Source organism: Pinus tabuliformis, chromosome 4_1 (assembly GCF_031772625.1).
Source record: "Pinus tabuliformis cultivar Carrire ecotype Pingquan chromosome 4_1, CPIR1, whole genome shotgun sequence".
NCBI classification, from domain to species: Eukaryota; Viridiplantae; Streptophyta; class Pinopsida; order Pinales; family Pinaceae; genus Pinus; species Pinus tabuliformis.
Window position 1 is genome coordinate 693653797 of NC_142303.1, and position 13167 is coordinate 693666963.

Here is a 13167-nt window from a genome sequence, read left to right on the forward strand (position 1 = left end):
TTTTTTTAGGACATGACATATTTATACCTCTGAACCATACTGATATGTAAAATACGAGGACGTATGTAATAAAAAATTACAGGTTGCTAATATTTGTTGTGGTTTCCACGTATTTTCGGGATTTCAAATACTCTCTCGGAGGATACGTAATATTTATCCGTCGCTGATCTGTGATATGACGTGTCCTTAACACCATCCCGCTGACTCAACATCTTTTCTCCTTATTCTTTATGCCAACCCGGAGTCGCGACAAAATCCCCCCTTACAAATTCTGCGATCGCCCAAAGTTTAGTTCAGTCGGCCTTCAGGCTCTCAATCAGCCCAGCGGCTAAATAAATCTCCAATTTCGCCCACAATCTACGCCCTTTATCCATTATCAGGCAGTTGGCGTACCCTACGTTTGTCCACACAGTTCGATTATCACAATCCTGTTTTCGCCGCTCATCTAATTTGCAACTGCCTTTTGCATACAACATTTATGGGATCCATGGTGTGATGACCCCGGGTAACTTGTAAATATAGAATAATTACTGTGGTAAGAAACTATTAGGAGTGGTTACTTATTGTTACTGAATGACATTATTTAATTATGAAAGTTAATATATTGGATGACATATATTTTGAAATGCTGGCAACCTCTTGGTAGAGGATTTTCTATTAAAAGAAAAGAATCAGTTATGAAACTGAAAGAACTACCCCTCACACTGGGAAAGTCCTGGGAGGGAAAACCCCTGGGCTGTTGGGACAGGCAGGGGAGGAAAAAGATTCCAAATAAAGAAAAGAAAAAGGAAAGACAGGGTTAAGTCTGGTAAAGACCAGATAACCCAAGCACAGAGGTGCATGAGTCTTGTTGAGGGCTGCAGGCCTGCAAGACGGCTCGGGGGGAGAATCCATCGTGACGTCGATCTCAAGGTTGGGAGGTTAAGAGCAAGTTTGATTGCAGGTGAATCTCTGGAGAAAGAACGCCTGTAGCAGATTGACCAGGTATGAACCTTTATAGAATTATACAATGTTAAATAGAATACTGAAAGTGTATATACAGAGAACAGTTGAATCTGTGTTTTTCTTCATTAGCTAAATGCAAACGGAACTGTAGTTGTCTTTAAATAGAATGGCACATACAGCTCAATAGACATCTGTAAACTAGATGTTAAGACTGTGAACTAAAGAATCGTCTGCGGTAAACAATTCTAGTTATTTAACTCATATATAACAGTACCAAAACCCTAGGCGGCCTGAAGACAGCCGAAGTGTACAAGACGGATATGGATAAAATGAGTAAACAGTACTTTACAGCTACAGAATGTAGCTCAGCTAAACAGTAATAAAAGCATACTACCAGAACAGTAGAGAATGATAAATAAGTTCCAGAGCGGTGAACATAGACAACAGTGCTGTGAATACAAAGAGATAATAGACCCCTGTGTCGAGGGTTGCATGTATATTACAAAAACTTTAAACCTGAAAGAGCAACAGTCACGACGTTTACATATAACTTTATAAGTTAAAAGCCTGAAGGAAAAACAATTACCGGGGTTATCCCGCCACAATTTAGACGCACCATAAAACCATACACAGAATAGCCGGAGACCGAGTAAGGTATCGGTCCAGGCAAGCACAGTCGTGGTAACGGCCATGTACCCTGAAGCTATACAGTGTATCAATGCAAATATTACTTATAAAACTGTAATGAATCAAACATGAGAAACGCATATTGAACTATTAATGAACCAGTTACATACGAGTGCAATAAACTCTATAAAGATTCAAGAACATATATCCATATAGTATACCCTGTAACAGATTACTGTATCCAACGGAATAGTAAACCCTATAGGGTAGCAATGCAATATTAGGCAGAGAAAGAGCATTTAACTGGAAGGCATATTATTCCAAGGACAGAATCGATAGCACATAAGGCAATGTCCGCCTTCGAAACAGATCGATAGAGAATAAACTGTGAATAACGCCTTCATTAAGGAATAATAGAAATGTTAAACATCCAGTTGCATGTTTATACTGACGAGTACAGTAAACAACACATATGGAAGGACTATAGAACCATCAAGTGGTATAAAACATTTGTATTTCAAAACAGCGAAATACTGAATCTCTATTAACCTTTAAAGCTCAGGAAACAATCTGATAAATATACAAACTTCGACCCAAAATTAGTCCAGGTCCGAGGACCGTAAATCTTGACCAAATGTACATGGAACAAGCGGCTTATAAGCCAAGAATACTTTCTATCTAAACCCAAGTAAATTAAACAAAATGCAGGTTCAGGCATGAAGTAGCCGACTGCAAATCGAATCTAGGGTTTGGACTGATACGAATTCAATCCTTATATATAAACCCTTGTAATAACGGGAAAATCATCTATCCTCAGGGAGGAAGCACACCTGTGTATGCGTTGAGCCAGCATAACCTTTCCGCAGGCGGTAAGAGGCCATCGAGGAGGACACCTGCACATTACCATTTTCATTGTAGTTAATCATGGACAGTTAAAACAATCGAATGATTCGAAGAAATTAGAACGCAATGCATTTATCTATACGAGAACTGAACAATAAACCCAGTGGCATGGCAGTAAGGATTGAATAATACCTGTAGCAGTAAAGTAAATCCGACAGGCATTGCAGAGGAGGGCCGCCGAGCTAGGTAAGGGTTCGGCCTTACCAGTGTTGCAAAAATGAACCAAACCACAAGACCCGACAGTATATGAATCGTCCACCAAACCCTTGGGCGAACCGGAACCCTCCGATGTAGGAAATGTATCTCGATCGTCCATTCAAGCGGGAGAGTCTGGCGCGAAACCCCAGCAGGTCAACCAAGGATCACATGGCTTCACATGGGTTATGCCACCTGGCGAAAAGGTTGGTGAGATGGGTTAAGTCTCCGTCCCCACCTGGCCGGAGCTAGTTAAGTGTATAACCGGTGATGTGTCAACCCAGAACTCAACATTAACATCCAAAGTATTATGACAAACCTTATAGAACAGTGTCAGTGAGTAATATGTGCGTAAAGAGTGATATGTGCATTAATAAGGTTGGATAAAGCGTATATGTGTATTATTAAGGCTTGGATATAGTGTAAAGGTGCATAAACCTGTAATGATGCCGTGAATGCATAAGCCCTTGGTTGAATAGAGGGACGGGTTAAAGTAAATAACCCATATAAATTTTTTTTTATGTTATCATATATATATATTTTCGATGGGATCGTGACAATGTGGTATCAGAGCAGAGGTTTCAAAACTGTGGCCTCTGGAGCAGTAAGATCCAGCTGCATGGAAGATTATCATATAGTACATATATGAGGAAGAAATAATTCAGCTAATTGATTTTCTTGTTTATCAATTAGGAGATAATTACAGAAACAACAATCCACTAACAGTCAACAATAGAGATGGAGGAAATGCAGGGAGCTGACAGCATTCCTCGGGAAAATCCAGAGCTGTGGGTACAGCTTGGTGCAGAGACACGCAGTACCAATCTGGCGATACTAGAAACTGTACAAGAACTGAAAAACGAGATGGCGCGTCTGCGAGCAGACAACGCGCGATTGACAATGGAGCAGGAAAGAATATTGAAGAGTCTGTCGGACAGACAAAATCCACCATTAGCCAATCCTAGTGCAGAACAGCAAAGGGCAACTGAGGAACGAAATTACCCAACTGCACCTGAAAATTCAGAGGAAAAGGAGGACCATTCTGACAACGTGCTGGAACAACAAACATCAAAACGACAGAAAATGGAATTACAGGGGGAATTCCAAAAAATCAAACCTCCACATTTCGATGGGGAACAAGAGGAGGCAGTAGAAGCATGGTTAATTAACATGAATAAGTATTTTCAGTTGTATGAGTATGATCAGAATTTGAAAGCACGGCTGGCCATCTTCCAGCTACAAGGCAAGGCAACCCTGTGGTGGGAAGAAACCAAGATTGTGAAAGGAGTAAGTGAGCAGAACATAATATGGGAAAAATTTCAGAAGTACTTCAAAGAAAGATATCTAACAGAGCGATTCTATGATGAGAAGGCACGGGAGTTCCATGATTTAAGGCTAGGACAGCAGTCTATGGACGAATTTATTAATCGCTTCACTTCCCTGCTTCGCTACGTACCCTATATCAAGGAGGAAAAGGCCAAGGTGCAGAGATTTGTGAGTAGTCTACCTGCCTATATAAGGGAACGCATTGAGTTTGATAATCCCAGAACAATGGATGAGGCGATTCGTAAGGCAAGAATCTGTTATCAGCAAAACAAACAGAAAGGAGACATTTCAAATAAAAAATGGAATGAAAGGAAGAGCAACAGAATTGCTGGTAATAATAAAGGGAGTCGTGGTAATGGCAGCAAGGGTGCTGGTAAGGGACAGTTTAGCAGAAATGCAACAAAGAATACCTTTCGGACTAAACCAAGTGAGAGCAGAATCAGTGAACCACCTGCCAGGTCAGACCTTGAAGGGATGACCAGACCTCCAGTCCAATGTTGGGGTTGTGGAGGACTGCACTATGTTAAGAACTGCCCTCAGCGTAAAGGAGTGGACCAAATATCTCAGATCCAAGAAGCATCAACTGTTGGAGAAGTGGCGCGCAGAATGCCAAGAATTAACGCAGCCTTGGATGACCGTCAAGCGGAATACCAGCCGACCATGGTGGAGTTTGAAGGTAAAATTTCAAATCTTTCTATAGCTGTTCTTATTGACCCAAGAGCTACTTTAAGTTATGTTAGCCCAAAAATAGTAGAACAGTGTAAATTATCTTCTGAAAAGTTCAGGAACCCATGGCTGGTACAGCTAGCCACAGGAGCTAAGAGACGAGTCTTAGCCAAAATTAGTAACTGTCCTTTCAGCATAGCAGGGCAGCCAATTACAGCAGACCTGAATGTACTTCCATTGGGATCCTACGACATCCTGATTGGTATGGATTGGCTGGAAAAACATTGGTCATTGGTAAACTGCAAGACCAAAACCATCTATTACAAGGATGACTTGGGGCAGCAGCAAGAATTGCAGGGGATTAAACACCCTGTACAGATCCGACCTATCACTGCTTCCCAGTTAGCTAAATGTCTCAGAAAGAGATGTCAGATTTACGCTATTCAAGTTGGTTATGCAAACCAGAAAGATAAAATATCTGCACTGGACAATATCCCGGTAGTACGAGAATTTGCGGATGTTTTTCCTGAGGAGGTACCAGGATTGCCCCCTAAAAGGGACATAGATTTTACTATAGAGCTAACACCAGGAGCAGCACCGGTGTCACGGGCACCATACCGAATGAGCGTTCCAGAGCTAACAGAATTAAAAATGCAGCTGCAAGAACTGTTGGATAAGAATTATATCCACCCCAGCGTATCACCATGGGGAGCTCCAGTATTATTTGTTAAAAAGAAAGATGGAACTCTCCGCATGTGCATAGACTATCGTCAGCTAAATAAGCTCACGATCAAAAACAAATATCCCTTGCCTCGAATAGATGAACTCTTTGATCAAGTGAAGGGGGCCAAAGTATTTTCCAAGATCGATTTGCGATCTGGCTATCACCAGATCAGGATTAAAGAAGAGGACATTGCCAAAACCGCCTTCAGAACACGCTACGGACACTACGAATTTGTAGTGTTACCTTTTGGTTTGACCAATGCACCTGCCACCTTTATGTGTTTGATGAACAACGTGTTTCACAGGTTTTTGGACAAGTTCGTGCTGATATTTATCGATGATATTCTGATATATTCTCGTTCCCAAGAGGAACACGAAGAGCACCTTAGGTTGGTGTTGCAAACTCTTCGAGAACATCAGCTATACGCTAAGTTTAGTAAATGTGATTTCTTCAAAGAGGAAATCCAATATTTGGGCCATGTGATTACTAAGGAAGGAATTGCGGTAGATCCGGAGAAGATAAAGACTATTATGGAATGGCCCATACCCAAGGATGTAGCTGATATCAGATCCTTTATGGGACTAGCCGGCTATTACAGGAGATTTGTGGAAGGTTTCTCAAGGATAGCCTACCCTATCACCTCATTACAGAAAAAAGGGAAGGTATTTAAGTGGACACCGGAATGTCAGCAGAGCTTTGAACGATTGAAGCACTTACTCACCACTGCACCCATCCTGAGTATAGCTGATCCTAATAAGGATTACGTGGTGTGCACCGATGCAAGCAAGGAGGGTGTGGGAGGAGTATTAATGCAGGAAGGAAAAGTAATAGCGTATGAATCAAGAAAACTAAAAGAGCATGAGCAGAGATACTCTGCTTACGATCTAGAGTTAACAGCTGTGATTCATGCGCTGAAAATGTGGCGACATTACCTCCTAGGGAGGAAATTTCTGTTGTTAACAGATCACCACAGTTTGACAAATTACTTCAGCCAACCTACCCTGAATGCAAGACAAGGTCGTTGGGCAGATTTCCTAAGTGGATTTGATTTCGAAATAAAGCATTTAAAAGGCAAAGAAAATCGAGTGGCTGATGCATTAAGTCGGAAGGTTCAATGTTTATGTGAACTTTCAGTCAGCAAGTGGCGGAACTCGCTGGTTGAGCAGATAAAAACAGCAGCAAGTCGCGATGCTGAATACCAACAATTAAAACAGCAGGTACAGCAATCCGTTAATGGAAGATTACAGCAAGGATATACACTAGATGGTGCTGGAATGCTGTATTTTAATAAAAAATTGTATGTACCTGACTCGAATGACCTTAAGAGACTGATTTTGGACGAGTTTCATATCAGCCACTACACTGGCCACCCAGGATACCAAAAGATGGTCACTGCACTTAGGAAGGAGTATTACTGGCCAGGAATGAAGAAGCAGGTAGTTGAGTATTTGGCGCGGTGTTTGGAATGCCAGCAGATTAAGGTGGAACATCAGCATCCAGCGGGGCTGTTACAGCCTTTGCCTATTCCGGAGTGGAAATGGGAAACCATTTCCATGGATTTCATAACTGGTTTGCCACGAACGAAGAAAGGCAATGATTCTATCATGGTAGTGGTTGATAAGCTGAGTAAAGCAGCACAATTTATACCTGTGCAGTCCACTTATAAGGCGGTGCAAATTGCTCACCTCTTTATGCAAAATGTATTCCGATTGCATGGATTGCCGAAGGTAATTATATCAGATCGTGATGTAAAGTTCACATTCACCTTTTGGAGGACGTTGTTCGCTGAGTTGGGTACTCAGCGAAACTTTAGCACGGCCTATCACCTGCAGACCGATGGTCAAACTGAGCGAGTAAATCAGGTGTTGGAAGATATGTTGAGGGCGTATGTGATGCTGAAACCAAACCAATGGGAAGAGTATTTGCATCTGGTCGAATTCGCATATAATAATGGATATCACACGTCAACACAACTAAGTCCCTTTGAGGTCCTGTATGGGCGGAAGTGCCGCACACCCTCAAGTTGGGGTGGACCTGAGGACAAGCTGAGTTTGGGTCCGGAAATGCTTAAAGAAATGGAAGACATGGTGAAAAGGGTGCGTGCCAACTTAAAGGCTGCACAAGACAGACAGAAAAGTTTTGCGGACAGAAAAAGAAGATTCACAGAATATCAGGTTGGTGACCATGTGTTTGTGAGGATTCAAGCCAGAAGAAGCACATTGCAGTGGAGTGCATGCGCCAAGCTGGCTCCTCGGTACTTTGGACCTTTTCAGATCTTAGCTAGAGTGGGGCCGGTGGCTTACCAACTCGCTTTGCCGAGTCATATTAAGATTCACAATGTGTTCCACGTTTCTGTTCTAAAGAAATATGTATATGACCCTAAACATGTTATCCGGTGGCAAGATGTACGGGTAAGAATTAATCCGGTTGTTTAAATTATGCAGATATACTCAACAAAAACTGACTGAAGGTATTGATTGTCTGCAGGTCGAACCGGAAGGCGAGGTTCTGGTCGAACCACAGAGCATTCTCGACCGGAGAGAAGTGCGGCTGCGGAAACGGGTTATTACCCAAGTTAAAGTGCTGTGGCAGCACTATGGGCCTGAGGAGGCTACATGGGAAGACGAGGAACTCATCAGAAAAGTTTACCCAGATTTATTTAATGGGAATAGACATCGGGACGATGTCCAATCCCAGGGGGGGGAGATGTGATGACCCCGGGTAACTTGTAAATATAGAATAATTACTGTGGTAAGAAACTATTAGGAGTGGTTACTTATTGTTACTGAATGACATTATTTAATTATGAAAGTTAATATATTGGATGACATATATTTTGAAATGCTGGCAACCTCTTGGTAGAGGATTTTCTATTAAAAGAAAAGAATCAGTTATGAAACTGAAAGAACTACCCCTCACACAGGAAAAGTCCTGGGAGGGAAAACCCCTGGGCTGTTGGGACAGGCAGGGGAGGAAAAAGATTCCAAAGAAAGAAAAGAGAAAGGAAAGACAGGGTTAAGTCTGGTAAAGACCAGATAACCCAAGCACAGAGGTGCATGAGTCTTGTTGAGGGCTGCAGGCCTGCAAGACGGCTCGGGGGGAGAATCCATCGTGACGTGGATCTCAAGGTTGGGAGGATAAGAGCAAGTTTGATTGCAGGTGAATCTCTGGAGAAAGAACGCCTGTAGCAGATTGACCAGGTATGAACCTTTATAGAATTATACAATGTTAAACAGAATACTGAAAGTGTATATACAGAGAACAGTTGAATCTGTGTTTTTCTTCATTAGCTAAATGCAAACGGAACTGTAGTTGTCTTTAAATAGAATGGCACATACAGCTCAATAGACATCTGTAAACTAGATGTTAAGACTGTGAACTAAAGAATCGTCTACGGTAAACAATTCTAGTTATTTAACTCATATATAACAGTACCAAAACCCTAGGCGGCCTGAAGACAGCCGAAGTGTACAAGACGGATATGGATAAAATGAGTAAACAGTACTTTACAGCTACAGAATGTAGCTCAGCTAAACAGTAATAAAAGCATACTACCAGAACAGTAGAGAATGATAAATAAGTTCCAGAGCGGTGAACATAGACAACAGTGCTGTGAATACAAAGAGATAATAGACCCCTGTGTCGAGGGTTGCATGTATATTACAAAAACTTTAAACCTAAAAGAGCAACAGTCACGACGTTTACATATAACTTTATAAGGTAAAGGCTTGAAGGAAAAACAATTACCGGGGTTATCCCGCCACAATTAGATGCACCATAAAACCATACACAGAATAGCCGGAGACTGAGTAAAGTATCGGTCCAGGCAAGCACAGTGGTGGTAACGGCCATGTACCCTGAAGCTATACAGTGTATCAATGCAAAGATTACTTATAAAACTGTAATGAATCAAACATGAGAAACGCATATTGAACTGTTAATGAACCAGTTGCATACGAGTGCAATAAACTCTATAAAGATTCAAGAACATATATCCATATAGTATACCCTGTAACAGATTACTGTATCCGACGGAATAGTAAACCCTATAGGGTAGCAACGCAATATTAGGCAGAGAAAGAGCATTTAACTGGAAGGCATATTATTCCAAGGACAGAATCGATAGCACATAAGGCAATGTCCGCCTTCGAAACAGATCGACAGAGAATAAACTGTGAATAGCGCCTTCATTAAGGAATAATAGAAATGTTAAACATCCAGTTGCATGCTTATACTGACGAGTACAGTAAACAACACATATGGAAGGACTATAGAACCATCAAGTGGTATAAAATATCTGTATTTCAAAACAGCGAAATACTGAATCTCTATTAACCTTTAAAGCTCAGGAAACAATCTGATAAATATACAAACTTCGACCCAAAATTAGTCCAGGTCCGAGGACCGTAAATCTTGACCAAATGTACATGGAACAAGCGGCTTATAAGCCAAGAATACTTTCTATCTAAACCCAAGTAAATTAAACAAAATGCAGGTTCAGGCATGAAGTGGCCGACTGCAAATCGAATCTAGGGTTTGGACGAATACAGGACCTGAGACATAAACAGAGAGAGCCATGAGACACCCTCTGGTCAAGAGACTGATACGAATTCAATCCTTATGTATAAACCCTTGTAATAACGGGAAAATCATCTATCCTCAGGGAGGAAGCACACCTGTGTATGCGTTGAGCCAGCATAACCTTTCCGCAGGCGGTAAGAGGCCATCGAGGAGGACACCTGCACATTACCATTTTCATTGTAGTTAATCATGGACAGTTAAAACAATCGAATGATTCGAAGAAATTAGAACGCAATGCATTTATCTATACGAGAACTGAACAATAAACCCAGTGGCATGGCAGTAAGGATTGAATAATACCTGTAGCAGCAAAGTAAATCCGACAGGCATTGCAGAGGAGGGCCGCCGAGCTGGGTAAGGGTTCGGCCTTACCAGTGTTGCAAAAATGAACCAAACCACAAGACCCGACAGTATATGAATCGTCCACCAAACCCTTGGGCGAACCGGAACCCTCCGATGTAGGAAATGTATCTCCATCGTCCATTCAAGCGGGAGAGTCTGGCGCGAAACCCCAGCGGGTCAACCGAGGATCACATGGCTTCACATGGGTTATGCCACCTGGCGAAAAGGTTGGTGAGATGGGTTAAGTCTCCGTCCCCACCTGGCCGGAGCTGGTTAAGTGTATAACCGGTGATGTGCCAACCCAGAACTTAACATTAACATCCAAAGTATTACGATAAACCTTATAGAACTGTGTCAGGTGAGTCATATGTGCGTAAAGAGTAATATGGGCATTAATAAAGTTTGGATATAGTGTATATGTGTATTATTAAGGTTTGGATATAGTGTAAAGTGCATAAACCTGTAATGATGCCGTGAATGCATAAGCCCTTGGTTGAATAGAGGGACGGGTTAAAGTAAATAACCCATATAAAAATTTTTTTATGTTATCATATATATATATTTTCGATGGGATCGTGACACATGGCCTCATGCTTCCGGCGGACGGACGCGGTGAGTCTCGAGGCTATCAGGGTCGTCCACCTCAACGGCCAGTTGGACGAGTTTCCGGCGCCGGTTAGCGTCAAGCGAGTGCTGCAGAACTACCCCTGCCATTTCATGTGCTCTTCGCGTGATCTCTTCGCCGTCAATTGCCGCCTGCTACAGCCCGACGAGGATCTCCAGCTGGGCGAGCTCTACTTTCTCCTGCCACTCTCACTCCTCGACTCCGACCTGTCGACCGAGAATTTAGTGGTCTTGGCGGCGAGGTTGCGCGCCGCCGCCAGAAAGAAGGTCTCCAAGGCGGCGCAGCGGCAGAGAGGCACAAATTCGACTTACGACCTCCCCGAAGAGGGGTGTAGTTCGATGGATGAAAAGTTTTCTGCGATGATCCGGAGTTGAAGATGGCATTTAGGGAGTACTCTATTTCCAAAAGCAGATCATGGAGACCTCGCCTAGATACTATCCAGGAAACCGGCTTCGCTTGTTGAGCCCATCTCTGAGAGTTTCTGCAATTGTAAATTGATTTTTCTGTTCAAGATTTATTTGCTTCGATTCTCAAAAACAATTTGTATATTGAAACAAGTAACAGTGAATTCGACAATTATCCAAATTTAGTACTTAATCTATTATGATTTTCCTTGTTCAAGCGGCGATCATTTTGGGTTTTTAATAACTGTAACACTCATCCATGAGGTCGATTTAATTGTTATGCCTATCGTTCCTTTTTTCTTTGAAAGAGGGGCGGTTACTTTGAAAGCTCTTTGCTCGAAATCAGTGAATATTTCTGGGCTGTTCTAGGAAATCCACTGTGAGATTTATTCTTCCGTTCGCTATTTTTGGCTTAAGAATTTTATTATTAAAAATTTAATCGTTGATTTTAAAAACGAAATATAAAATAATAAAAATTTAGAAGTTTATTTTTATTTGTGCTTTGAAACCAATAGAATTTTACAAATGATGAGGAAAAATATGAGAATGAGTAAAATAAACTTTGAAAAAAAATATGAGAATGAGTAAAATAAACTTTGAAAAAAAATATGAGAATGAGTAAAATAAACTTAGAACTTAAGTGAACGAAAATTGTTTTTAATAAAAACGATGAATGGAAAAAATGAAACTTTCCTTTGTTGAAACAACTACCTGTCCTTTGCTTTTGGCGATTTAAAAACTTGTAAAATGGAAAAGATGAAAAAAAATACAGACTACCTTCCTCATTATTGTAATTCTATTCTACATATGCTCTAATGTTTGACGGCTTCTCAAAAGTTTTTCCCACTATCACAAGTTGTTAATTTCCCAGTTTTATAAAAAAAATTAAATATATTTTAATTTATAAATGAAATGATTGTTTTAGCCTTGTTAATTTTAATTAAAATTGGATAACTAATTTTAAAAATTTTAGTTTAAATTGTTTAATCTGCATCATTTTGAGTATCCCATAAATTTTTCATGATATTAAATCTACTATGCATTCAACAATATATTTTAAACAATAAAATTTACTAAAATTGTATAGGTAGATTATACTGAATTCTGGTACAAATGGTTATATATATAGAGAGAGAGAGTGGGTCTAATGGTTAAGAGCATGTATTTCCTCCTAAAAAGTCAAAAGTTCAAATCCAAACAAATGTAGAGTATGAATGCTTGGTACAGAAGGTTATATATATAGATAGAGTGGGCCTAATGGTTAAGAACATGTGTCTCCTCAGAAATCAAAAATTCAAATCTAAAAAAGTGTAGAATAACAACAAAAATATATATATATAAAATTAAAAATTTTACTATTTAAATATATTTAATAATAAAAAATATATCTTTTTAAAAAATCTATAGAGTTTCGTAATTTTTTTAAATATGATTAGTCAGTTTATTATATATAGATATTTAATATTAAGATTTTTAATATTTAAATATATTTAATAATAAAAAATAAATGTTTTCAAAAAAAATATAAATTAAAATTGAGAAAAAATCGAATTTATAAATTTATTTATTTTTTCTTTCTAAAATTGACAAATATTTAAAATTCAAACATTAAACTAAACTTAAATAATTAAAAAAAATATTTAATTTTTTTTCTTTTTTATTTTTGAACGAGAATCAAGTAATTAATCATCCTATAATAGAATTTTAAACCATATTAATAAACAAAATGCCCTATAATGAAGATTTTTCCTTTCCAATTCCAACATTGCTCCCTCTAAATTTAAAAATTACTTATTTTTCACATTACTTCCATGTTCATGTAGCAATCT

At 39.8% G+C, this 13167-nt stretch overlaps 1 pseudogene; it reads left to right on the top strand.

The window, feature by feature from the left end:
* The first annotated feature begins 230 nt into the window (after positions 1–230).
* LOC149178030 (uncharacterized) lies at positions 231–11397 on the top strand (annotated as a pseudogene).
* The last annotated feature ends 1770 nt before the right edge of the window (positions 11398–13167 follow it).